This window comes from Equus asinus, chromosome 5 (assembly GCF_041296235.1).
Source record: "Equus asinus isolate D_3611 breed Donkey chromosome 5, EquAss-T2T_v2, whole genome shotgun sequence".
NCBI classification, from domain to species: Eukaryota; Metazoa; Chordata; class Mammalia; order Perissodactyla; family Equidae; genus Equus; species Equus asinus.
The window spans coordinates 10,325,265-10,352,191 of NC_091794.1; the positions used below are offsets into that span (position 1 = coordinate 10,325,265).

General features: G+C 39.1%; 1 long non-coding RNA gene across 1 annotated transcript in view; it reads right to left on the reverse strand.

The window, feature by feature from the left end:
- The window catches only part of LOC139045224 (uncharacterized), a 277,468-nt gene that overhangs the window by 138,558 nt on the left and 111,983 nt on the right, over positions 1 to 26,927 (reverse strand). The window contains exons 3-4 of the long non-coding RNA XR_011503153.1: positions 20,293 to 20,482; positions 19,932 to 20,033 (exon numbers count right to left, since the gene is read on the reverse strand). This is a non-coding gene — a long non-coding RNA (uncharacterized lncRNA). The remainder of the gene's footprint in view (positions 1 to 19,931; positions 20,034 to 20,292; positions 20,483 to 26,927) is intronic.

Genomic DNA, 26,927 nt, shown 5'->3' on the forward strand with positions numbered 1-26,927 from the left:
TCACTGCTTACCGTGAGGTATCACTTCTCCTTCCTGTAATCCTAAACCGTGACTAGAAATTGTTTTATTTAGTGCTTTTGGACAGAGATTTTGCACAGCTCTCTCCAAACTAAAACTAATTTTGAAATAAAATTTTAACAAAAACATGAAAAAAAATTCAACGATTGTGTTAGAACCCAAGGGGCAGTGAACCCTCAGGATCCGAGGCGTCTGCCACAAGGAGTAAATACCCAGTAGAACGTCAGGAAGCTGAGAGCAGCATCCCAGGAGAGCTGAGCAGAGTACAGAAGAGCCTGGAACCCCTCCCAGGTCTCAGTGAGTTTCTGATCAGGACTTTGATCTCTTTGGAGGGAGGCATGATGCAAATACAAAGTATTTATTACTAACTTTTCACAGAAGAATTATCCAAGAAAAATTTAAGAGCTGAACATTAAAATTTCAACCCAGCCAAACAACATTCTTTATTTTATGACTAACATTCTGGTAAATTTGAAAAAAAAAAAAAAACGTTATGAGCAATTAACATCTCTCATGCTTTGTACAAATGCCCATTAAATATTAAGGTGGATCACGCCTGGCAGCACGCCAGGGCTCTGCGGAACGCGGCACGTCAGCAGCCGCCATTTGTGTGCAGCGGCACAGGCTGCAATTCAGAGATAAAGTTCTTTTCCCCGACTCCATGGACACTTGTTTGTTTCTTTTTTTCTTTTTATCTTCCTCCCCATTGAAAATCAATTCAATGACTTCGTATTTACATTTTAAAAACACAACAAACAAAAAGAGATAAGTTCAACTGCATCGAGAGATTTACTATGAGAGCATGCAATGCTGGAACTGCACGCTCTTTTCCCTAATATTTTCCAGAATGAAGCATTAGACAAGAAAAGGAGAATTTTATTATCCATTCGGTGAAAGCTGGAGAGAAGACTAGCCTACCAGATTTGGAACTGCAGCAAGCACGCTGGAATGTTAGAAGGAGGGAGCACTTTCCAGTGGTAATGTGTACATACCGTCCTAGAACATCTTTCCTCCTAGAAGGCAGTGAGCAAGTTACTCTGAGTTCTCAGATTGAGGAAAAGATCTGGTACTTAACAGGAATTAATCATGTCCTGTATTGCATACTTTAGTACAATTTATTCCTTATAGCAACCTTGGAAGTAGGAAATATCGCACTCATTTTTCAGATGAGGAAACTGAATGTCTGGGAAATTAAGTAAAATATGTTGCTAGTAACTGATAGATTCAATCTCTACAGAGCACTAAAGCATATACTACTTTCCTTGGGCGGGGCCACCTTACTGAGTCTTTCCAATCTTAGCACCACCCCTCCTCCTGATTTGTTTCTCATGCCATATCCTGATGAAATTCACTACGTGTAGATTACTGACATCTGCTCCATAAAGATGTAAAAACCCAGTTTATAATTCTCTTACTCTCTTTGCCTCGTCCAGGTCATAACAAGTCTATCCTGTATGAGTTGGATTTTCAGTTAAGGTCCTAATCCAAAGTCACTTTAAGAGGGAGGCAGACCCTTTCACAAGTCCCTTGAATCCAGATGGCTGTCAGAAGTATGTCTAACAACCTGTGCATTTAAGCTCGGCTCTTACCTGCTACTTCCGGAATATTTATCCAATGGCTTATTGTCATGAAAAATGAATGGTAATGGTACAACCAATGCCTCACTGGAGGCATTCCAGTGAGCCCCACACCTGGAAGGGACCCAACTCCATTCTAACCAGACCTTCACAGTTGGTCTAGGAGGTGAAGACAGGTAGGCAGGTCATATGGCATTTAATTGCTTTGTTTCTTTGTTTTTTAATATAAAATATTCATGAAGAATGTTGAGTCAAACTCCGAATATTTGTTTTTGTTATCACATAATAATAATAATAGTTATCACTTATTGAGCCCTGTGTGTCAGAAACTGCTCTATCTTATGAGAATAAACTCATTTAATTTTTATCACAACCCTGTAAAGGCAGGTGCTATTTTATTCACAGTTTGTTCCAGTGAAGAAAAGGAAGCAAGAATGTATTGATTAATTTCTCTAAGGGCACCAAGTCAGTAACTATCAGAGCCGACACTGGACCCCAGAGAGTCTGGCTCTAAATGGCAAGCCTTTAACCCTGCACTCTGCCACGTGCACTAAGTGGGCTCCACGAGAGGAACCACAGAATGCAATTCGGGCCTTTCCAAACTCAATCTCACTCTTCCTAAGCCTCCTTCTGAGTACCTTTAAAGGATGGTATTAGATCTGCCTTGTGCAGGTACTAGAATCATTTGAACACAAGTACTAGCTTCAAAGTACTTAAGATAATCACCCCAGAAGGAAATACAGTATATCCAATTCAGCAAACATTTGTACCCGGTGATGTACTCCATGCTCTGTGGTACAAGAAATAGTTCCTCTGGAATCTTTGTGCTTCCACCGTACCCTGCACTTAGCTCTACTGTTATGCTCAGCATACTGTCTTTGATTGATTGACTCCCTTGCCTATCTCATCATACTGACAGAGGGCAGATTTGAGATTTACCTGTTTTTCTCTCTCCAAACACTAACCTGGCAATATCAGGTCTCACAGAGTGTTGGTTGAATGAGTAAACAATGTCATTACTCTCCAGGAGTTTACGTGACAGTATTAAACATTATAACAGGCATTCTACTTCAAAATTAAATGCTATTAAAACATAATTTAACACAATGATGTTTCAAGGGTTACAACTGAAAGATTTCTGAAACCTTGTTGAAATTTCCATTCTTTGATGCTAAAAACAATTCACATTCCAGATTTTCAGTGCAAATGGTTTTACTGTGACATGTTACAAGAGAAGGGCAAACTATCTCTACTGGTAGTTTGAATCCTGTGAGCTTGGAAAATACATGGGGTTTTTTGGGAGCCTCCAAACTATGTATTTTTAAAATTAAGAATCAGGCTAAACTCCTAAAGTTTCTTTGAATTAACAAAATATATTTTTTTGCCAATACACATTTGATTACAAATAAACCTACTGGATTTTTCTAATGACATTTTAGAACTTCTTTCTTAAAAATTAGGTCAAGGGGCCAGCCAGGTGGCACAGTGGTTAAGTTCTCACGTTCCGCTTTGGCGGCCCGGGGTTTGCCTGTTCGGATCCCAGGTGCGGACATGGCACCACTTGGCACGCCATGCTATGGTAGGCGTCCCACATATAAAGTAGAGGAAGATGGGCACGGATGTTAGCTCAGGGCCAGCCTTCCTCAGCAAAAAGAGGAGGATTGGCAGAAGATGTTAGTTCAGGGCTAATCTTCCTCAAAAAAAAAAAAATTAGGTCGATCTTCAGTAATATCTTTCTGAGAAAATCCTACTGAAGGATGCAGGCAATAAGTGCTGTAATCAGAATGAACTCCCTCTGCACTTTGGCCAGTCTTTCCTATGATTTCTTACAAGCCTTCAAACATCCCACAAATCAAGATTAAATCAGGAAGAATTGACACACATGCGTACAACTACCATCTGCCAGGAACTAGCACTGTCATTAAATGGATACTTTATTCAGAAGAGCTGCCTCTTGCTTCTGATTTCTGGCACCCAGCACAGAATTTGATTACACACAATACTCAGCGTCTCAAGGCTGTCTTTTGATTTCTCAGCTCCAGCTGCTTTGCAGGTAGACGGTTGATTTTTCCTGCGCTCTTGAGAAAAGCTATAGCTTTAAGGTAACACAAAAACAATTCAAGAAGCAGTGGAAACAATTTTAAAAGTGATAGACTGAGATTCATCAGAACAGGGAGCTTCTAATCTTGGCCTGTTGGTACCTAGCTGATTGGCTTTGGGCTAATCTCTCACCTCTCTGCATCATGGTTCACTCCCCCACAAACAGAGAGGGTTCTAGTATTCACTCATGGATTCCAGGTATTTATCGTACACTGACTATATGCTAGACATCATGCTAAACTCCACAGCTGATCCGAGCAGCCTTCAGTTTGCTAACTAATAGAAATAATTTCTTCTCTTAGGAATTGAGTTAGAAGTTATTCAATTGAGATAGATATTACTTCCAGAGACCCAGAAATTCCTAAATCTTGTCCTTTCAATCACCCACTCTTTCCAAGCCATTCCCAAGGGAATTACACAAACAAGGAGTAACAAATAAGAACCAAAATATAGTTTTGTTAATAAATCAGTAATGATAATAACTAAATTTTTTAATCACCTACTACGTATCAGGACTCATTCTAAGCATTTTACATGCGTTAACTTATTTGATCCTCAAAGCAAACCTGTAAGGAAGGTGCCACTATTATCTCCATTTTTCATAAGAGAAAACTGAGTCCAAGAGAGTCAAAAAGAAACTGGGTCAAACAGCTAATAAGCAGCAAACCTCAGATTTGAACTCAGGATTTGAATCCAGTGCCTGTGTTCTTAAAATTGCCCCATATTGCCTCCTATAACAAGATAAGGGCCCGATAATTCAATCCCGAATTTCATTGTAAGAGCTGAACTATGGCAAATAGATATAGCCCTTGATGTCTGCCCTATGAGACTAAACCTCGTGCCGAGGTAGGGATAACACTTTTGGAATTGACCCTCCAACCCCCAAGCAACCGCTATCTTCAGGGCTGCCTAAGGCAATAGGATAGATTTGTGGTGCCTGTTGAGACCAATGACAACAGTGCTGTCCCCCTCCTCCAGTTTCCTTGGAAAGGAACTCCTCGGCTGTTAAAACAACAATATCCCTGCCATCCCACAGCATCAGCCTACATGATACACTGCCTGGAAAGGTGACAAATAGCATGCTCTGCTCTTACCTTCAGTTAGGAAATGCTTCCCTTTGTTCCACATTGAGTCTACAGAAGACCAACAGCATGCCTGCATTTTGTGCATCTTTGTGAGTTTGTGTTCTCTGTGAAAAGTCTTGCTCTTATAAGGAAAAACAAACTTCTTTGAATACCGCTCCAACATCTAGATAGTTCTTAGTGCAACTAATTGGGATCTACATAGATCCCAATGCTACATGGAGAAACGGAATCAAAAGTCAGCTGAGCCCTGGCTCAATTACCCCCTCCCCTATACTCACAGAAGTAGTGCAAATTTAAAAAAAAGAATGAAAGACAAGAAATAGCAAGAACATACCTGAATCCACCATTGCACCCAGCTATAGAGAAGAGAGTAGAACATGACTACCTGAGATTTAACTCATTGATCTGCCCATGTGAAAATATGACTCACTGAATAGTCTTCTCTCATGAGGGTGGATACAGGAAGAAGTAGGCAGAAATGGAAGCTGCCTGGTACAAAGAGAACAGAAGTGTTCTTATCCCCACATATATGGAGAGGGGTTCTTTCTTTTTCAGAGACTCCTTTCTAAATTTTCTTTTATCCTCATAACAGTAGTGTAAGAAGATGGTTATCTCCATTTCCATAACACAATTGTAGAAAATATCTCCAAATACCTTAGTTCAAGACATATGTGCCTTGTTACATAAAGCAGTACTTGTTCCACCCATAATTCCTGAGACGGGTATGATATCAATAGAGATTTACGAAAACCTGTTTCAATTCAAATTCTTTCTCATCGATATATTCAAGACAGCTAATGACAACAAATAAAATGGATAAATCAAAATACGTTTGCCTCTTATTCCATATTTGAGGATGCTCCTCCAGAATTTCCCTGTGGATTTGGAGTCTGACTGATTCAATTCGAGGCAGAAACTTTATCTGTGATTGGGGGCTACCTTTGATCCATCCTACAACAAATCAGATTACCATTGCCCACTTTTATTTGATTTTACCTTCTTACTCTGGACTGCACCTTCTATGCCCAGACTAGAATCTACCAAGTTGAACTGATGTCCAGATTTCCTCCAGATCAATTATTCTCAGTCAGCATCTTTACAACCATGTGTGACTCATTCAAATATAAGCTATCAACCAAACTATCACATTGCTTTTTTAAAATTCTTTTATATAAAAACTTTCCAGTGTTGTAGCCAGATATTTTTTAAAGATATTAATGATTGTAAATGTGGCTACACTGTAAATAGATGTATTATATTGTGCTCAATTAAGAAAGATCAAATACTGGAAAAAGCATTCTTTTTTCCAACACTTAGTTGAATCAGACTAGGACCCATGTTGCAAGTCTAAGCAAGCATCATATTTTCCTTCATAAGTTAAGGAGTGCATAAAACATTTCAGGGATATTTCCCCAACGTCTCCAAAAGAAAAATGTAGACAGTATTTTTGTGTCTACCATAGCACCTAGTAGTCCAAGTGAATGAAATATTTATCCAAAGGACAAGGCTAAAACCTAAATGACATCCTTGACTCCTCTATTTCCTTCACAACTCATATCCAACGGATTAACTCCCTCTCTGCCACACACACATGCTCATGGTCACATAGACACACACACACACACACACACACACACACCCCTCTCCATCCTCACTGCCACTGCAATTCACTTTCTCATCATCTTGTTCAATCATCCCAAGATACTTTATTGACCACTTCACTATATTGTACCAAATAACATGCTTATTATTGGGTTTACAAAAATTAAGTGAAAAAAAGCAGATACCAAAGAATAGATGTGAAAACAGATGCATAATCAAACAATTAGATACAGCATGTTAAATACTCTAGAAACTTGTAAGGAGAAAAGAAACTGATTTTCCTTGTGGGAGTCAGATGCAGATAAATGGTTTTGAAGAGTATGTCAAGGAAAGAGAATACTATGTTTGAGGCAGGGAGATGCTGAAGATCAAGGCACATTGAGGGATATTCAAGTAGTTTAATATCCCTGGAACAGGGATACACAATAGTCTCTAAGTGATTTTTCTGCTAGCAATATTTCTCATCCAAACCCTTCTTCACATGGCCACCATTTATTTTTCTAAAACATACATCTGGTCCTGTACTGCAACTGCTAAAAAATGTATGTATTCCTATTACCTACAGCGTAAGACACAAAGTCTGCAGCCAATCATATAGCCCATGCTTGAAATAGGACAATAGACTCAGCCTGTTGGTAATGGTGGAGGTAGGTGTATTTTGAGTCAGCTCTTTTAACATGAATATTCTAACATTTCCATAATAAAATAGTCACATTACTTCAACTACTCATTCTTAGGTACCTGTTGTGAACCATGCACTCTTATAGATGCTTAGAATATATTGATAAACAGAACAAAGATACATGCTTTGTGAAGTTTAAATCCTAGTGAAGTGAGAGGGACAACAAAAATAAACTAATAAGAAAGGAAATTAATGTTACAATATGATAAGCATAATGAAGTTGAAGAGGTAAGAGAATCAGGAACATATGCTAGGTTTTGGAAGTGGGGTAGTTTGAAATTTTGTAATATGGTTATTAGGATGGACTTCATTCAGAAAGTAACATATGAGCAAAGACTTAAAGGAGCTGAGAAAATTTACCATGAGGATATCAGAGGAAGTGTGTTCCTAACAAAAGAAACTGCGGTCCAAAGGTTCTAAGAGGAGAAAGGGCATGGCATGCTCAAGGAATAACAAGGAGACTAGCATGTCCGGAATAGAGGCAGTGAAGAGAGGAACAGTAGAAGTTGAGGACAGAGAGTATAAGATGAGGGGACAGATTACTTTGGGTCTTGAAAGATATTGAAAGGATGTTAGCCTTTATTCTGAGTGAAATAGGAAACTATTGCAAGGTTTTGAGCAGAGCGACAGATCTGATTTAGATTTTCAAGGCAACACTCTAACTAGTGTCTTGAGAAGGAGAGAAGGGAAGAAGGCGGGAACAAAGTTAAGTAGCTATTACATTAATCCCAGCAAAAGATGATGGAGGCTCAGAAAGAAGTGGCATCAGTGAGAATGACGACAAGTGGTCAGATTGTAAATATAGTTTTAAGGCAGAACTAGTAGAATGTCATAACAGATTGGATGGCGATTATGAGAGAAACAGAAGAATCAAGTATAACTCCAAGATTTCTTATGTCTTTGTTTTGGCCTGGAAAAAGAAAAATGGAGTTGTCATCAAACATAAGAGAAGACTACAGGTGTAGCATACTGTGAGCGTGTATTTCACATTAAATGTAAATGATCAAAACATCCTAACACAAAGCAGATATTTTCAGATTAGATGAGAAAGCCAGACCCAACTATATGCTGCCTGCAAGAAACATACCTTAAATATAAAGAAACAAATAACTTGAAAGTAAAACGATAGAAAAAGAGATTCCACACAAACACTAATCAAAAGAAAGCAGGAATGGCTATACTGATATCAGACAAACTAGATTTCAAAGCATAGACTATCACCTGAGATAAAGAAGTTCATTTCATAAGGATAAATGGGTCAATTTAACAATAGGACCTAAAAATTCTAAATTTTTGTGCCCTAATAACAAAGCCTCAAAATGTGTAAAGCAAATACTAATAGAATTGTGAGGGAAAAGAGACAAATCCACATAATTTGTCTACCCCCAATTACAGTGCGAGAATTCAATACCCCTCTAATTATTCATAGAACAAGGACACTCAAAATCAGTAAAGATATAGTAGACTTCAATAACACTATCAATTTGACCTAATTTAATTTAGAGAACATTCTACTGTACAACAGCAGAATACACATTCTTTTCAAGTGTACATGGTCTACTTACCAGAGTAGGCCATGTTCTAGGCCATAAATTAGGACTCAATAAACTTAAGAATTAGGTTTATATGAAGTATGTTCTCTGATCACAATAGAATTAAATTAGAAATCAACAATGCAAAGATATCTAGAAATTTCCTAAAACTTGGAAATTGAATAACTTCTAAATAACCCAAGGTTCAAAGAAGGAATCAAAATGGAAATTAGAAAGTATTATGAAATAAACGAAAACACAACATACCAAGGGTATGAGATCTGTGAGAGAAAAACTATCAATAGTTGAAAGAGCTAAGGAATAGTATCTTAAGGGCCGAGGGATAGGGTATGAAGGAACAGGCTTCCATTAGAGCAAATCTGTTTAAATGTTTTGATAAGAGAGTGGTCACACATGGAATATGCGCTAATGCTAGACAATGATTTCTAGAAAGTCAATGAAAATATTTCAGGAGCTGGAGATAGGTGCGAAAAGGGAACGCAAGGTTATGCAAAGACTTACGAGAATACTGAAGCTAAAGAATGACAAATCATGGATAGAAAGCATAGGATTTGTCCTGGTGGATGCAAGGTGAATTGTGTTGGGGATGATCTGAGTTTAGAGGTAGGGAGGGTTGAGTGTCTGGAACTTTCTCTTAACCTCTCTTTGTGGAGTCAAGGAAGTCTCTAGATGTGGGGCCTTAGTTGAGGGCTGAGTAGGGAAAAGTCTTTGGTGAAGGAGGGTCTTAGTCACAGTGCATGGGTTCATCTTTGAGCCCTATTAGAAAAGGAGTGAAGTTACGGCAATTGTGCTGACTCATCGTTGACTATTTTGTAGTTCAAGATGTCTAGGGAAGGCAGCTAAATATGAAAATCATCATCCCTAAACTGTATCCAATCTGGACTTCCCTCCCATCTCTCACAGCATCCACAAACTTGACCTTCATCCTATCCCCAGGTAGGTTAGGGAATGGCTGACACTGCAAAGGTCAGAGATGGAGTAAGAGGTCTTTGTGCACATTATTTAACACTTCTAAAAATAATGTAAAGTAAAACATTTGAGCATTTTAGCCTGCATCAGAATACCGTGTAGCTATCTAAACTTTTCCATCCTAATCTCCTGCCCCACCCATTTCCAGCTTGCGACTCCATCTCCCCTTCCCCATACACACATTCCATGAAACATTTACTCGTGACTGCTCAGACTTTCCAAATCCCCAATACACTTTCATTGCTCTGTGCCTTTGTTTATGCTACACTTTCACCGTGGAATTTCATCCCCTGTCCTACTATGCACTTGATTTATTCTTACTTAGACCTAATTCAAATGCCCCACCTCTCCCGGGAAGTTTTCCCTTGTGGTGCCACATCAGATGCTCCATTCTCTGTATTGTGCCCCTCTTCCTATATACCACTCCATCAGAAGACATCTCATAATATGGTAACTATTCACGTGCTTGTCTTCCCTACTAGAAAGTGAGTTCTTCAAAGTCAGGGAATGCTGTTCAATTTTATACTACAAGGCCTAATTTGTTGAATTAAACTGAATGCAAGGTACTATTAAATATTTCAGAATAGGTGGTGTTGACCAAAGCTAGATTCACATGAAGCTCATCCAAGTTTGCAAAACTGTGACTCATATTCACATTTATTATGAAAAATCTTATTCACATTTCTAAAAATATTATAAGGAAATAAGGTTTAAGAATTCTGTAAATGGAATCATTTATTTTATTTTACAATGATTAGTTTAGTCATCCCAGTAGTATAGCTGGAGTTAAGAGATTCAGACTATCTTAATAAATATAGTTGGTTTCAATGAAGAATTAAAGGATAAAGTTGCACTCTATTATCAAGGTACAATAATACCATGCACTTAAATAGCACAGAGGAAGCAAAAGGTTAATTGGAATTTAAACCAAACCTCATTTTAGTAGACTAAATAAGCCTTTAATCAAGAGGTGGAATTCAGCTTTAAACACTATAATTTATAAGTGTTACCATGTGAGATCTTGGCTTACAAAAGTATGATAAATCAGGTTAACCTTATTAGAATACAAACAATTTTTCAGTATATAGGAATACAACTAGCTAAGGCATAGAAACAATCCGGTAAGGCACAGTTTACAACATAATTCAAAACACACCTGCCACAGAGTAAAAGCATAAATCAGATACAATTTATCCAGAGGGATTAATTAATAACACAGTGTTAGCCCAATCCAGTTCAAGTATGTGGACAATCCAGGGTCACCTCATCCTTTAAAACTTGTTTAAAACTGAATTCAAGTGTAATACCCTGATACAATCAAATTGTCATTGAATGACAATAAATATAAATATCAGGTTTAATTTTTAAGTACAGGATTTTATTTGAAACTTTGTATTTGATGATTTATTCTGTTTATTGCATTAATATGAAAGTTAGTACATGATAATGTCAATAATTTGCTTGAAAGTCAGTAAAAAGAATTGCAAGCTGTCAACAGTTTTAAGAGCTTATGCCAATCATACTGACAGAAGCAATTCACAGCGTTCCTTGCTGGACATTCACAGAATGTCCAAAATTGACATGCTGGGAAATTCTATTTTCTCTGAACTTATAGTTTATCCCAGAAAATTGGTGTTTCATATCACCGGGATAACAAAAAGCTGAAACTCTTCTACACTGCTTTCTCACCCCAAGGCACGTGACACAGATGGCGTCTCCAACTTGAGAAAGGCTTGGGGAAGGAATGAGAGGATGCTAATATCCTTCTTAAGCAAAGAGAAGCAAAAACTTTTAACTTTGTCTCTCAGAAAAGATCAGCCTCCCAATTACGTACTTCACTGACACTGTATTTCCCACAAATGTAAAATTCTTTATATTCTTGTAGTCTATCTAAAAAGCTAGAACCTTCTCACCAAGCTGCAAATCATTAGCATTAAGTGACATTTATGAAGTCCTAAATTTGCATAACTGTGTGTTGAAAATTGCTAATAAAATCTAAAGACAGTTCTCTCCAGAATTACTTTCACATATTAATTTTCTTAATCATAGAAGGAATCATATAGAGATGATAACTGCAATTATCTGAACAGTTGCTGCAATCACCAGCAAGAGCAACAGCCATGAACACACACAGTGTGACCGAAACACCCAGAATTCAGTACCAGTAGTTTTATGCAAAAGAGTGGGAGCACACTGCCTGTCATCCGTTTGCCTGTAATTTATGAAAGATTGTCATAATAAAAGGAGACTGAATTCAAGAAGCTCAGAACATGGTAGATTAACACTCAGAAGAACCTGGGTTCTTATAACCTCAAGCCTACTCTGTACATGCTACAGCCTTCTCCTCTTTCCTCTGGCTTCAACATAATACTAGCATTGCTTCCTACTGATGATTTACACCCCAAGTCATGGTGACCATTGTATTATCAGTGCATGGTGTATAATTAGAGGCTATCACACTAGCAATTCGAACAACATGGCTGCTGATTCTAGAATTCTGCCTTAGGAAGCTAAAAATGCACATACAACATAGAGAGTTTCCCTTCTCCCTGTAATGTGGACAGACAAGCCAGAGCCCAGATGTCCTGTCCAGGAACTTATTATTGTCATGAAATGCAAGAGTTCCAATCAATAATATCTTCGGCATTTCAGAAGAGCAGCTCAGTAGCGTTCCCACCCAGGACAGTCAGTGATGCCAACGGTGAAACTGATGAAAGCAAAGAGTTCATAGGCCAATGCTTTCGGCTGATGGTAAACTTGCCATGTAAAGTAACAGGGGATTGACATTTTCCACAGCTGCTTACAGTCAGTAAGTGAATGAGTATGAAAAAATGGAAGAGAGACTCCACGCATCCTATTATAGCTTATTAATTTTGGGCAGATACTTTGACTTTCTACTTCTGTCTCCTCCTGGGAGTTCCTATACTCTGACTAATGTTATTATTCCTTGCTATGATCTTCTCTTGGACAGAAAAGAATCTTAGATAGCAGATTTGAGCCACGCTAAGTGAAGGTGATTTAAATCGCTATTAAACACATTTTGGTAGGAAGGTATAAGCACATATCTAAATAGACCTCCAATTGTCTTATTTTACCACTGGGAGATCCTGGAAATTACAATTATCCGTATGGAAACTCCAGAGCAGTGGAAAGTTTTCCTGGAGAAAAGTAAGGATCTACCTGACAACTCCCCTTAAATTACCCCAAACTACCCTTTTTTGCCAAATTGAGGAATACATTTGAATTTAGTTATCCTAAGAGTAAACATGTTTTTTAATTGTCTTCTTAAAAGTGTTATTAACATTTTATTGTAACACAGATTGAACCTCATTTCTATGAATATTTCATAATGGAAACGATGGCTTACATAATTTCTTTTTTCCACTTTGCAGCAATTGGTAAATTGAGTTCAAGATCCTCAACTATTTAGCAATTACTCTGCCGCTGTACTTCATGCAGACAATGGCAGAATAAGGTGGAAAGGGGCATTAGGAAGCACGAATAACAAACACATCTACTTCTGGAAGTGTTTAAATCATTATAACTTCCCAACTCATCATTTGAAAAAAATTGTCCCTCCAAAGTATAATGGTACAAATGAAGCTCAACAACATGCTGGTTACCTAATAACCAGAATTTAATAAGTAATCTAGTTTAATTCAAAATGCAAACCAAAAACATCTATAGAGCCTCTGTGAGCAAGTCTAACTGGGAGAAAAAAAAGAATACACAGTTCCAAGTAATTTCACTGGAGTAGAGAGGAAGCATTAAAAAAATGAGAGATCATATTTTTTGGAACAACAGGAAAAGTGTCATGGAGGATTTGACATCAGGAATAAAATTTGGAACAGATTTTTTCTAGATATTTGTATAGCCAGTCATTTATTTCTCAAAATAAATAGAAAGAGAAGGTCACTAATATGAATAAATTAAACTTTTCATAGTCCATCTAATCTTTTAGGCAAAGAGCAGGCAGAATCATTCAGTTCTTGTGTCTGACCTTCCTCTTCCTGTGTCTCCTACTAATACTACTCAGCACATAGTGGGGTTTTTAAAATCTAGCTGAATATAGTTGAATGACTAAATATATTTTAATATATTTGTACTACAGAATATTATACAATAGTTTAAAAAACAGGAATATTTTCATGTAGTTAGATGAATAAATTTCCAGAATATATGTTGAATGGAAAAGCCAGTTGTAGAATGTTGCATACAGTATGATATTACATATGCTGAAAATACTAAGGAGGCTTTGTTATAATTTATGTGACCCTACTCATCCAAATTCTAACCCACTAATACTCAGTTGACTTGAGCTTCCAGGTAATAACTTTGAAAGCTTGGTGTAGACCAACCCAACGGAGACATATTCTAAGTTTTCAAGATAGGATTCACCCTCAGGGGTGGTATAACCCTGAGAGAGAGTCAACAACTTGTGTAGGGAAGAAAGGACTTCAGGACAGGGGTGTTTCTCATTCACTCCATCTGAATATAGTATCCAAGAGTGGCCTGGAAGGCAGTGGGTGTTCCAGCTCCGGATGTAGAATTTGGCCTCAGCTCTTGCCAGGCACTCTAAAGGACATTGGCAATGCTCACTGAGGACCTCTGAGAAACTGTGAATTTCCCATCTCGAATCCTTCTCTGTCTCATTCCCACAACTTGCATGTACATTGACCATCATATATCCAAAGTATGTTATATTAAATAAAATCAAAAGTTACTCATATCAAGCAACAGGGAAGGTAAATGATTAAACATGTGCTGATAGACCAGCAATTACCAAATATATTCTACAGAATACTAGTCCTGTGCTTTTCTCCATTCAGGAAAGAGGTCCAAGTTTGGAAACATGCGAGGTACCATAACACTGTCTGGGAGAGTCACAGTTCACATCAACATATTTAAATATATTAGAAGTTCTAAGAAGTCATGCAGTAACAGAATCTGTTAAGCATTAATTTCTCTCTAAGCTTCACTCCCATGTGCCTCTGACATATTCAAAGGCACCTAAACCTTCATGTGTCAAAAACTGGACTTGTCAGTTACTGCCCCAAACCTGATCTTTCTCAGCTGCCTCCTAAAGTGTGAAGTCATTCACTTAGTGTGGCAAGACAGAAAGCTTGATCCCATTCTCCCTCTCATCTTATACATACAATCCAACATCAAATCCTGATAAGTCTACATACACAAAGCCTCTCCCTTCTGTACATTTTTCCCAACTTCTGCCATTCCCACTGTAGTACATGCTACATCATCTCTTATCTGAACTACTGCCGTGGCCCCCTATCCACTACTCCCAAGTCTATTCTTCCACCTGTATCATCAGCTTGGGCTGTGCAACAAAACACCACAGACCAGGGGCTTAACAGAAATTTATTTCCTCACAGTTCTGGAGCCTAGAAGTCCATGATCAAGATGCCAGCAAATCTGGTTTCTGGTGAGACCCCTCTTCCTGGCTTGCAAATGGCTACCTTCTCACCATGACCTCACAGGGCCTCTTCTCATGTACATGCTGAGAGAAAGAGAAAGCTCTGGCGCCTCTTCCCTCTTCTGGTAAAGACATCAGCCCTATCAGATTAGGGCCCCACCCTTATGACCTCACTAAACCTTTACTACCCCCTTATAGGTCCTGTGTCCAAATACAGTCACGTTAGGGGTTAGGGCTTCAACATATAAATGTGGGGGTGGTCACAATTCAGTCCATACCACCCACATGTACTCTAATCTCCACGCTGCAACCAAAGTGTTACTTTAAAGATGAAAGTCTGACTGTGTCACTCTCCTCCAAAAATGGTCTTTGAAACAATCATGGATACTTTGTTCATTCTGGTCTCAGCTGACCTCACCAGCCTCCCTGTGTGTGCTTCCGCTACAATGATCTTCAAATTCCTCAAACATCACATTTCTGTTTTTCTCAAGCTCTTTGGACACACTGCTCCATTCCTGCATTGCTCTGACTTCCTTCTCCTGGGAAGTCTTCTCTAGCCTCCAAACACTCTAAAACTATACAAGAGAACAGTCTACCATAATGTCCTATACTTCTTATTCATTACAATTATCCCAGTTATATATGACATATTTGTGTAATTAATTGATTAATGTCCATCCATTTGGGCTACTATAACAAAATAGACTGAATGGCTTATAAACAACATAAATTTATTTCTCACAGTTCTGGAGGCTGGAAGTCCAAGATCAAGGCATCAGCATGCTCAGTGAGGACCCTCTTCCCTGTTATAGCCAGTGTCTTCTCGCTGTGTCCTTACATGGTGGAAGGGTCTAGGGATCTCCATGGAGTCTCTTTTATAAGAATACTATTCCCATTCTAGAGGTTCCACCTTCATGATTAATCACCTTCTAAAGGCCCTACCTTATAAAACTATCACACTGGGCATTAGGATTTCAACATAGGATTTGGGGGGACACAAACATTCAGGCCATAGCAACTAATGTCTGTTTTCCTTACTGAAACACAAGCAGCATGAGGCAGCTATCATGTCCATTTTTCCCATCATTATATCTACAGCATCTTGCATTGTGTCCACCATACAGTAGGTAATAAATATTTGTACAATGAATGAATAAATGTACCCAAAATTCCCTTAATTTACTTGAAAAAAGATTGCAAGGCCTACTTATAAATATTTTGTTTAAGAGGTATTATGCAGAACACACTTCAGGAAACATTCTAATAAGCTAAACTTCCCTGGAATTAAGATATATCCGTGGCAAATATAGCCATAGGAAATTTTGCTCAAATCTAGAATCCAGACAGTCACATATCTGTAGATATGAATAAACAGAAAGCAGAATCTGACTGGGAGAGTTTTAGACAGATTCTTGAAAATTTTCAGATGGGTCCTGAAAGAACCTCTTTCCCTCCTTCTCTTGCATCAACTGATGACCCTGTGATCAGAATTAAAGTCCCATTTCTCACGTATAGGGACATACGTGTGTGTGGTTCAAATCAATTATAATATATTTACTTGGGCCTAACAAAAAATGGTTTTATCATCTGATTGCTATGTGTGTATAAGTGTGTGGTTATGATGAATTGAGGTGCATGAATATTTTCCTGGCTCTCATTGAACTAGGAAAACTTTACAAACAAATGATGTTCTGGAAATTATGATTTGTGTATCAAGTAGTGGTTTTTACAAGCTAATCTTAAAGGTCCTGCCAACTCTGAGCTATTGTGATTCTACTTTTTCATGCTTAAGAATTAATACTTAAAATAGATGGGTGATATCTTGAGATACTAGAGAAGTATCAAGCACCTCTTTGGACAACAAAGGTACTAGAAGATCTGTTGATGTAAATAATGTCAAGAGGCTGAAGGTGCTGCCATTCGTATGGGTAAACTGAGCTGCTTGATGTCCAATTCCAGAATTCTAATGCAAATTCTATTTTCCAAAATTACCAAGGGATTCATTTAAAAAGTAGTACAAGAAAAATAAAGACTAAAAGTCAGTGTAAAACTGAGTCATTCATACCAACTTAATGCTACATTTTTGTCCCATACTGAATCAGATGGCGGAGAGGTCTGGAATCTAAGATCATAAAACCTCACTAATTTGTTTTTCCAAGCTCAGGATAATTTGCATTCAGTTGATTATAAAGTTTGCTTTTATACAATCCATCAGAAAAGGGTTTGCTGAGCAAATGAATATCATATACAAGATTACAGAGATAATGTTTATCCTTCTTAAGTCAAACTGTTCTAGTACTTAAAAGCATTTGCATATAAGCAATTAATATGCTCAATACAAGAGATGCTTATGTATTCATTAGAGTAATTCCTGTGGGACTACTACTTGGCAAGGCTTTGGGTGTGATTAAACACAAATTATATTACATATAAATGGTTGAAAACAAGCATCAAACATTTAGAAAAGTTCTGTTTATTAACCAGTTAATAGCAGATTGTTTCATTTCATTATTTCTTTCTAACTTCTTCATGAATAGATGCATATTTACTAGTCAGATGAGATACAATACGTCCCATATATTTCTGAAAAAATAAAAGTTCAGTTTTCTCTAAATATCCTTTAATCTAGAACTTCTAGAAATTTCTACTGGTCTTTCTCTACTTATTCTGAACTAGTCTTCCAATGAATGAAACCACCACAGGGCTCTGAGCCAGAGCAGCACAGCAGAAGCCACCTGTAGCCAACGCAGCCGCACTGGGCGCCATGTGGTCAACCGACGAGTCTGTGTGGCGAGATGATGAGTCTGATCGTCCCAGGTGGGGCCTCCTCAGCAATGGGAAGACCCTCTAAATAAGCTGTCCACAGAGTGCCATCTACCTTGTTCAAAGCACTGTCTCAAAAGAAAGACCTTGAATGCTTCATATAACAAACTTTAATGACAAATCCTCAGAGTATTTTAACTATAGAAGAGAATCATAGGCATGAAAAGATATAGCTAAGGTTGAAAAAAAATCAGAGAGTCTAGAAAGAAAAGCAGAAAGTGGGCCTAAATCAAACTAAACACACGCCAAAGCAGCTATGAAGCTTTTTAGTTCCTGCAAAGATGTGCATTCTGACAAATTAAGTGAGATATCAACTCCAAAAAGCCTGGCACAATATCTGATATATTTAGTGGTTCAAAACCATTTCCTCTCTTCTTGGGCATTAACTCAGAGTGAGTTTTCTGGAAAAACAAAACAACACATGTACTTACTTTCTCTTTCCTTCCTTCCTCCCTCCTTCTTTCCCTTCCTCCCTCCTTCTTGACTTCCTCCCTCAAAAATTGTCTCTCTGAAATGGAAATTGTGCTGCCATCTGTAGCATGTATAATGACGGATCGAAGCCCCACAAAGACAGGTTTTTATATCAGAAAAGAGAACAGACTCAATGAAAATTGTGTGGCATAAATAGAATTTGTAGAAATGACTTGCAAGTTATAAACGTAAGCATTATTATTCTCATCCAAGGGGCATTCAATAAATGCCTGCTGATAAAGAATTCCTAAGTGTTCACTAAACTTTTTATGTCTTTCCTGTCACTTATCACTGACAGATGCCATAGGGCATTTTGTCTAAAATTTAGTAAAGTTAATGTTCATCAAGAAATCAATTAAAATGCAAGCTGCATGCAGGCCGACTTCTTCCCTAGATGATGAAGATGGCATGTTCTCCTCAGATCAAGCATACCTCTGTGCTGATTAAGCAATTCTCAGAAGTTGTGGGTAACAGGATACTGTCCACAATGGCCACAGAACACAAATCAGGTTTTCCAAGCAGAGGCCTAGACCAACTCTCATATACATGCTACTCATCGCTGCCTCTCCTTGAAATATATCAGGGTAGGAATGGTCATAGTGATGTTTTAAGGGAAAAAATAATGGCACTTTTTTAGCTATAGAATTATAACCAATGACTACATGTAAATGACGCCCAGGGGAAACAATGAAATACCTGTATTTTGGTCAGAATGTTCGCTGCTAATAAGCGAACAACAAAAGGATCTCAGACAACACAAGTGTTCTGATATGAGTGTAAATCATCATTTCTAGCTTACAAGTTCTTCAACTAATATTTGCATAGCACTTGGCATTCACAAAACACTTTCATATATATTCTCATGTTTGGTACCAAAGCATCCCTATGAAGTTGTATTTTACTATGATTGTCAATTTATACACAGGGAAATGGAACCTGAAAGAGGATATGTGACTTGTTCAAGCTCATGGAGCCAAGCAGAGGCAACGCTGGCTCAAACTCAGAGCTTCTCACTGCAGACACTCTGCTTTCCCCATCCATCCAAGCTGCCTCGTCTGACAATTCCATAGGACTTTAGAAACGGTACAATAATTTCAGGCTGGACTATAACAAGTCCAGCACTCTTCAGAATGAAGAGTTTAGTACCCCTGGAATCCTAGATTCAATTCTAGAATTCCAGAACTCCTAGAATTTTGAGTGGGTTCACTCAGCACGAGAATGTGAGTGGTGAGTCCTTCTCTCTGCATTCGGTTCCTCTGCATGGAAATCTACGAATATCAATTTTGTCTAGAACCCACAACACTTAGGGCTCATATTTAAAATCAAAAGTGTTCTGCTTCGCTAGCCTGGTTCAAGAGCTGAACTTGCAGCAATGCAGAATCTTAGGCCCCATCCCAGATCTATTAAATTGGAATCTGCATTTTCACAAGGTCGCCAAGTGACTCATATGCACATTAAAGGTTGAGAAGCAGAGCTCTGACCTGAATCTCACTGGAATTAATATTATAGTTGAGACAGAGTCTTCCACTATCAGAAGTTTGGGACTGTGGGCCAAACATCTCCTACTGATGCTATTGTCATAGATGTACCTTTAGATTCAGCTTCTCACTTTATACTCACATATGTCAGCATGCTTCTCTCTCGAAGGGATGAGGAGAGCACAGTGGTCGGCCAGAGCAAATAAAAGACAAGCAGAGCTGAAGTTAGGTGACTTGACATTTTCTGCAACAGAATATTGAGGAGGGAGCGTTAGAGAATTGGCAGAGTGTTTTAATATATTAGAAGTATGTTTTTTCAGAAACAGTGGTTTCTTGGTTAATGAATTCCATCATTACCAAGGAAGTAAAGTATTACATGTTGGCCCTAGTCCTATATAGCCCTGAAGATTAGCATGGACTAACCTGTAGACATCAACAAAACATACTGTATGAGTCATCCAGAATCTTCACTACATGCTGATAACTCTGCTACTGGAATTTACCTTAAAGACACTTTACATCTGGGGCCAGGCCCGTGGCCAAGTGGTTAAGTTCAAGAGCTCCGCTTCGGCAGCCCAGGGTGTCGCCAGTTCGGATCCTGGGCGTGGACATAGCACCGCTCATCAGGCCACACTGAAGCGGCGTCCCACATGCCACAACTAAAAGGATGCACAACTAAAAGTATACAGCTATCTACTGGGGGGATTTGGGGAGAAAAAGCAAAAAAAGATCGGCAAGTTGTTAGCTCAGGTGTCAATCTTTAAAAAAAAAAAGACACTTTACATCTAATTACAATACACTTTTTAGATGATGCATATTATTCTGAAATAGTAATTTGCCTAAGGAAAACAAATAAATCAGCAGCCTACATCACGTTTCAAAAGTTTCTATCATATATAACTAGAAGTTGACAGTAATTTTGAAGATTTGTTCTCAGAATCATAGGCTTGTGGAGTTGAGTGTGAAACAGACATCTCACATTGCAATGAAGCTGTGAATAACCAGGTGGAGCATCAAGTCCAGGTGCAGTACACCTTTAGGAACTGATGAAATCTGTTGTCAACATTCAGGTGAACACCAACCAACTGGGGAGTCCAAAAGGCAGGATGCTGCAGTCACCTTCTCATGGCTGTGACCACTAGACCCCTACCGATGCCCCACCTGACATTGAATCCATTTTGTTAACAATCACTGAAACTCATTCTAACCATAACTGTTTATCATGTCAACATTGTGGCCCAAATCAAACAAAATCCTGCTTAAATTGTAAAATAAAAGGTTTTTTTTAAAGATAAAAAAAAGCAGATGTGAAAGGACAAGAAAGTCCCAGGAAGAAGCCCTTAACAAATTAACAATTAACAAATGCTTGTTTAAAGATTCTGAATGAAGGAGTCAGTGAATCAGTGAAAGCACTGATCATTGCTACACACATTCCACGTTTCTATCTAGAGTCTTCTTTTCTGCTCAAATGTTGAGAGTATTTTGCTTTGCTGTAATTCCCTTTCACAGCAGCAATGAGGTTCAACAAAGTCAATAACATGGAAAAATTGTTATCTTCCTAGGATTCATGCTGGAGTGGGTAGCATACACAGAATGTACGATATTAAAAAAAAAATTGCAGCTGGTTTTAGTGTACTGAAGTGGAATCTTTAATGCAGAAAATTCAGAAGTAAATTTGTAATTGTCACAAAAACACCCTACAGTGCAGCAAAGCATGTGCCCTGAAAGGAAGAAGCAAAGCTTTATAATTGAAGGAAGGACTGCAAGCCAGGGCACGTAAACCCATCCTTCCACAGTAGGGGGAGGAACGTTGATGGAATTGTAGTCTTCTGGGGCCACGTCTACGCACAATTATCCAGGTCACCAGCTATGATATCACCGAAGAAAATATGAGATCTGTGTCTACGTATATACATATTGCTAAACACTATGTAAATCTTCCAGGAGCCATTACACAAGTCAGGACTAGAAAACTGTTAATATCCAGAAACATTGAGAAGCTGCTAAATATAAGGCACTCAAGAATATCCATAGTGGAAGTAAGATATCTGCATGAACCATAAAAGCGACCATATTCATGAGTACTTCTTTATGTTCCATTTAAATCTTTTGAAATCACATTTTGTTGGAGAATGATCTCCCCCCTACCACTTATGCATTTTCACATGAATCCAACTAGAGCAGTCACAGGATATTCCATGTTAAATAAAGAATAATTAGTTCCTTTTCTAAAACGGAAGCAATAACTCAAAAGAATAGTAGCCATCATCTCTTGGGGGAAAAAAGTGAGTTAGCAAAAGTCAAGTCTTTCAGTTAGAGCTTTCAATATGGGATATTATGAATGTGGTGGCCTTTGGTAAGATGTTAAAGCTGAAATGAGAGGCAAAGCTGACCTGAATTTACCAGAAAGAAGAAATCAGAGCACTAGGTGTTTCCATATTCCAAAGCAGGACAACTATGAAAGCAATAAATTATGGTAAAATGGGTAGCTCCAGTGCAAGCACATGGAAGCATAAAGAATTACCAAATTAGAGCAAGTTTCTGATCCACCCAGGACAGTATGCAGTCTCTAAAAGTCGTAGCTAGTACATGCATACTTGCTGAGCTAAAAAACAAAGTAATGCCTGTCCCTAAGGTTGCACACTGCACATTTATCTCAAGTAGGGGAAATGGGCTAATGGCAGTTATTCGCTGGCATGGAGTCTTCCATTACAGCAAAGCTTTTTGTAAAGAAAACTGTTTGCAAATCTGTTAGTAGTAGATCCAAGGTATAGAAAATATACAGACCGATAGCCAAAAGAAAAAAAGACTTTCATCATATTATACACATGTTGTAAGGTCATGGAAAAGGAGAGAAGGAGAGAGAGGAGGGAAAGAAAGGCAGAGAGGGTGGAGGAAGGAGTCATTCATTAGTTCTCTAATGCTCCCTGAACTTCTAAATTAAACTCAAAACAAAAGTTTCCAAAATAAGGAAAATCCAGCCAAAATGATTGTTAACAAGAGTGAAATAGTCTCTATTCTATAGTCAGCTTATTATTTTTTTCCAAGTTTAATTCCACAGCTAAGCAGTGTGACCGCAGAGGACATAAACTTGAAATGAAAATAATGCGTTATTAGACGTTTAAAGGTGAAGCACATTACAGCAAAAGAAGATGACATTGCTGAAAGGAGTAACTTTGAAGTGATGAAGAAAAATGAACAGGGGAGGAGAAGAAAAGAATTGGAAGAAATGGAGCACGAAGAACATTATTTCGTGTAAATTAAAATTAAATGTAAAAAGATGACAGTAGCTCTGATCTTGTCAGGCGGAGGTATTTTGGTGGCAGACAGTAATATGAGAATTATAAGCAATTTGCAAACCACAGGTCTGCAAGCCTGCACATTTCTCCTCTCTTACGATTGTTAATCACCTTTTTTTCATGAAAAAAAAACAAATTCCAAAATATCAGTTTCATGAATCCTTGCCAAACTCAGGAGCAGCTGTGTCCCCGTCAATAACAAACAGCCCGAGGCAACCGCCGGCACAATGAGGCAATGGCTGCGTCGTCTTTGATGGCGCCTCCATTTGATAACACCCTTCCTGGAGTCTGTCCTTCAGACAGAATGCGCACTGTCCCCTTTTCCAGGCTGTCTCTCTGACTTGGCTACTGTCCGCTGTTTCCTCCCCTGCCCGGGGTACAGTCCCCCTGTCTGCACTTCCCTGTTGCTGCCTCTCAGCCAGGCTTGTCAGTACCATGGCCAGGACCCCTCCTCCACCCAATGCCCCTTCCTAGGTCCATAGGACAATGGTCTGCACCTCTCTCCTCTCCTCTAAAAACAGCTAACACAGAGTCCTTGCTACGTGCCAGCCATGTGCACCAGCTTCATCCATTTAAAATAGTTCATCCTCAGACCACCCAGTGAGTTTGGTACTGTTATGACTCTCACTTTACAGATGAAGAACCTGAGCACAGAGAGAGTAACAACCCGGCCAAGTCACACCCCGAGGAAAGGATCTGAACACAGGGAAGTCTGGCCCCACAGCCCTCGCTCTCAACAACAATGTTATGCAGCACCTGTTTCTTTTCAAGTTTTCATTCATTCAACAAACATTTATTTTAGCATTATAACGTGTCAGTTACTATGCTAGGTGCTGGAGAGTCTATCAATGAATAAAAGAGATATGGCACTTTTTCTGGGGAGCTAACAGTTAACTAAGCTAACAGGTGACCTAGTATATTATCACTACTGTGAAAGCATTCTAAAGGGAAAAAAACAAGGTGTGGTTAGGGAGGATAACAGAAATGATAGAAAACGGGATCATATATGACCACAATCTGAGAGATGAGATGGAGTCAGCCACACAGTGGACAGTACTGGTGAGCCTTCCAGGAAGAAGGAAGAGCATGGGCAAAGGCCCTGAGGTAGAAATGAAGCTTCCCATTTCTAGGAACTTAGAGGAAGGCTGTGTGGCTAGAGCAAGGTGGATGAGGAGGAAAACAGAATTCAATCAGAAAAGAAGTAAACCAGATTGTGCAAAACATTATAGTCTTTGCAGGGAGGCTTCATTTTGTGCAAAGTACAATAGAAAGCCATTAACAGGGTTTTAAGCTGCAGGATGACATGATCAGATTTATATTTTTTAAAGCTTCTCTGTCTGCTTTGTGGAAAATGGGTTGGAGGAACGTGGGTAAATATGGAGAGACAAAGAAGAAGCCTGTTGTAATAGCACCATCTAAAAGTGGTGGTGGTTACATGGTCATGCTGGAGATGACGATTAATGGTCTCGTTCAGGATGCATTTTAGAAGCTGAGCTGGTGAGACTCAGTGTTGGAGTGGACACAGGGAATGAATAAAAAGCAGGACTTAAGGATCACTCCCATGGTGGATGCAGTGCCATTTTCTAAAACAAGAAAGACTGGAAGAGAAACAGCTGAAATCGAGGGTTCTGTTTTTGAATGTGTTATATATACTTGGTCTTGAGTCTCCACCTTTGTGTATAATCAATAATGACTTGACTAGTCCCAGAGTGGGAGACAATAACAGAACTCTCAGAAATATTTGGGAATCTGGGAGAAAAAGAGACATAATCTCTTCCTACATGGGGGTTCTGAAGAGAGAATAAGTCCTGGAATTCCCAGCATTATGAAGCACCCACTGGTGTAGCTGCAACAGAGCAGAGTTTGTTTCTGTAGTGGAGAGAGCCCGAGGCAGCCAAAGGAAAGGCAGCCGGGCAGGAATGGCATGGGAGAGAAGCCCAGTGTCCCTGGACCCTAGAATGGTGCAGAGCAGCTGAAAGGGGAGCCCTTAAGTATCTTAGGGTCATGACAAGGGACGCCCTTGCAGCAGAGAACTTTGCAGCCAGCGACCTGATAGTAACACGGATACCTCCGATGACAGGAGCAGGGAGCAACAGCCAAAGGCCAAAAACCCAACAAGATGAGTGAAATCCCAGTTTGTGGATGCTTGTATGGGAGGAAGGATGGCTTGGGCCAGATGCCTCCCTCTGATGCCAGAACACTGACGCCATGTTGAGGAGAAGGCAGCGGAGGGGGTAAAAAGTCTGAATTAATTTAGTTTACATCTAAAACAATAGAGAAAGCATGAAGGTAACTGAGTTCATCCAGAAACTATTACAATTACATATTTTGCCTGTAGGTAGAATGTGGAATGAGTTTTGAAAAGAACAGTCATGTGTCACTTGATGATGGGGATACATTCTGAGAAATGGGTCATTAGGTGATTTCGTCACTGTGCGAACACTATAGAGTATACTTACACAAACCTCAGTGGTTTAGCCTACTACACACCTTGGCTATATGGCACTAATCTTATGGGACTATTGTCATATTGTGGTCTACTGTTGACTGAAATGTTGTTACACGGCACATGACTATAGTTTTATTTCTTCAAACACCTAAGTAGGTTACTTGGAAATTTGCACCGACAACAGTAATGACTCATTGGCCTTTATCCCTCAGTTCCCTCCACAATCTTCTGGGAGGTTCTACGAGGTGTTTCACATGGACTGATGAATGACTCTACCATTACTGTCGAGTTTATTCAAGGACGAGCCCTGGTTGTATTGATAGGGCTGGATCCTCGGTGAAGGAATCTCAAAGCAGGTCTGCTTAGACTTCGATATCCTACACCAACTTGAGTCCAATGGCTTTTCACTTCGCACTCTCCAAACCTCCCCTCTGCTAAACACATCCACACCCACCAAAGGATTCAGACACAGGTCTAATAAGTTATGCTGAGAAACAAATGTGAAAACCAGCTCATGTGCTCCCGCACTCAAACAGTACGTCTTCATTATAGATCACAGGCAAATTCCCTCGAGAATAAATGTTCTCCCAAAGAAGACTCTCAATCCCCCTGGAAAGAAACTTCCAGCAGGCCCACCAATTTATCATTTATACTCACTTATCTAAACCTCACTTTGTGTCACTTTGACACAAGCCAAGATCCCACCCACCCAAATAAGTGACACAAGTCTTAGAAATTTCAGGCCAGGTAGGAAGCAGATGAGCACCTTGTTAGGCCATTTGGAAAACAATTTTGATGCAGCTGGGTTTTCTCGCTAACCCTCACATGACAGAGTTTATGCAAGTGTCACTAAAGCCATTACGAAGGCCACTTTTGCCAGTATTGACACACTTGTGCAACTTTTATCTATTCACTCTTGAATAACCAGATGGGATCTGTACTTACTTTCTCCTCTTCTTAGTCTTAGTCTGTTCAGGCTGCTATAATAAACTACCATGGATAGCTTATAAACAACAAAAACTAGTTCTCACAGTTCTGGAGTCTGGAAGACTGAAATCAGGGTGCCAGTATGGACAGGTTCTGGTGAGGACCCTTTTCTGGGTTGCAGACAGACAGGTTTCTTGTTATATCCTTACATGGTGGAACAGAGAGGAAAAGCAAGTTCTCTGTGACTCTTATAAGGGCACTAATCCCATTCATGAGGGCTCTGTCTTCATGACCTCAGCTAAACCTAATCACCTCCCAATGGTCCCACCTCCTAACACCATCATATGATGGGGGGCTTCAAGGTATTCAACACATGAATTTTGGGGGACACACACATTCAGCCCATAACATCCTCGTTTCCTACTCCTTTTTTGCCTCTAAGTCTTGAAGGTAGAATTTAGGT